We start from the raw sequence: 2211 nt of genomic DNA, 5'->3' as shown, positions 1-2211 counted from the left end.
GAATTCACAAGATTTAGAGAGCACCAGTAAAGGTAACTACATAGTTAAATAAATAAATAGATAAATAGATAAATATTATATAAAAGAAAGTATAAATGAATTTTTGTTTGTAACTCTTTTTTTCTATTATCTGGTTTTAAAAACACTGCATAAAGCAATAATTATAAAACTATTGATGGGCTTATAATGTGTAAACATGTAATTTGTATGGCAATAATAGCATGAAGGAGGGGAAAGGAATTTTATTTATTTGAGCAGTTTTTTCATATACTATTGAAAATAAGTTGGCATTAATCTGAACTAAATGGTTTTAAGTTAAGATGCCAGGGCAACCACTAACTTAAAAAAAATAAGGATGAAATCGGCCGCCCGGTGAAGATGCCACTGGACCTGTCGGAGGAACGCAAGGAGCACCTGGCCTTCCTGCCTCAAGTGGACAGCACGGTGGTCTCTGAGTTTGGGCGAATTGTGGTGGAGTTCCCGAGGTGAGGCTCGAACCGCAAGATCTACGAAGGCGCTGCGAGAAAGCTCAGCGTGAGTAGTGACACTGTCCAACACGGTGTGGAAGAATTAATATACCTCCTCACTGAAAGTTCAAAGCTTATGATTTCTGAACTGGATTTCCAATACTGTTTTTGTTCTGGGATTCTCTGAAGAATTGAACAAACTGTTGCTTCAGCTTTATCTGGACAACAGAAAGGAGATCAGAACTATCCTGAGTGAATCAGCACCAGACCTCCCCAGTTACCACAGCCCTTGAATGGCGACTGGATGTACAGCTTGCAAGCAGAAGCCTCAGGCAACAGATTAAACCAACAGTGGCTATAAAGCTACACCTTAATAGAATGGAGATCATAACTCCCAAGTTCTGCAGACACACCCAGCCACCCTGCTCCAATTGGAGCAAGCCTTGAAGGAGATGAAAACAGACCACCGTAGGAGAGCTGCGCGCAATATCAAGTAGTCCCAGTTTTATGGTTTTCTTCCCTTTGAATTGCTTGTGAATTGATGACATGTAGCCGTTACTTCTCAAAATTAATTCTTTTGATAGTGATAAATACATAGAGATTTCATAAAATTTCTTTTCCTATGTCAAGAAATTGAGGTCATGATCAAAGGCTAAGTAAAGTTCCTTTCCTGGTGCTAAACGTCTTCAGCTTCTTGACAATTAAGGTGTATTTTGGGGATTCCCTGATGATCCAGTGGTTAGGACTCAGCACTTTTCACTGCGATGGCTGGGGTTCGGTCCCTGGTTGGGGAACTAAGATCCTGCAAGCCTCGCAGCATGGCCAAAAAAAAAAAAAAAAAAAAGATGTATTTTCTAATTTAAATGTGTAGATAGGATTGAATCAACTGAAAGTGAATATGTACTGTTCAAATCCTCTGTATATATAAATGACTATCCTTTTTTAGATACTTCTTTTGACTACTTAACTTTATTATTTTCCTTCTTATTGACCTAAATTTGAAAATAAAATTCACAATGTAATACTATTACTATTCTGAATATTTCTAGACAGCTTATTGTTTTTGACCTTTAAAGGCACCACATGATGTTAATAGCCACAGAATAGTTGGAAGTGAATGTTAATTTTTTTTAATGCTATATCGTTTAGGCAGTTCATGCATTTTCCTTTGCATGTGAATATAATAAGTACTTACTGTGTTGCTTAAGTTTAAGTTGCCATGGCTAATAAACTTAAATAGTACACAAATTTGTGTGAAAATATTGCATTTTATGAAGGACTGCTTTTTTTCCTGTTAACCAAAGCATCTGAGAGATACACAGTAGAAATTCCCTGGCAGTCCAGTGGTTAGGACTTGGCACTTTCACTGCCAGGGCCCAGGTTCAATCCCTGGTTGGGGAACTATGATCCCACAGGCTGCGCGGCGCAGCTAAAAAAAAAAAAAAGTGACACACTGTTATGTACGTTTATAAACAATGGATGCAGCCATAATGTAATCAATTCTTAATTATCTGGTTATAAATTATTATTTTAATAATTTTGTTTGAATAAAGTACAAAGAGGGCAAAGAGAGACCATTCCAAATAAATATCCCTTCTTCCTTATAAAGTTGAAAAAATATATATATATATACAAATATATATTGTAGTTTCTCAAACGGCAGTTTGGGCTATTGATTTAAGATCTTTTTTAATATAAGGAGTTACAGGTAAAATTTCTATCTAAGTACTGCTTTCACTTCATC

The 2211-nt window shown here is 36.4% G+C and overlaps 1 pseudogene; it reads left to right on the top strand.

Moving 5' to 3' along the window:
• The first annotated feature begins 378 nt into the window (after nucleotides 1-378).
• On the top strand, nucleotides 379-964 carry LOC137758583 (COMM domain-containing protein 2 pseudogene; annotated as a pseudogene).
• The last annotated feature ends 1247 nt before the right edge of the window (nucleotides 965-2211 follow it).

This window comes from Eschrichtius robustus, chromosome 2 (genome assembly GCF_028021215.1).
Source record: "Eschrichtius robustus isolate mEscRob2 chromosome 2, mEscRob2.pri, whole genome shotgun sequence".
Lineage (NCBI taxonomy): Eukaryota > Metazoa > Chordata > Mammalia > Artiodactyla > Eschrichtiidae > Eschrichtius > Eschrichtius robustus.
The sequence above is the reverse complement of the archived record's forward strand: the minus strand, read 5'-3'. Positions and strand labels throughout refer to the sequence as shown.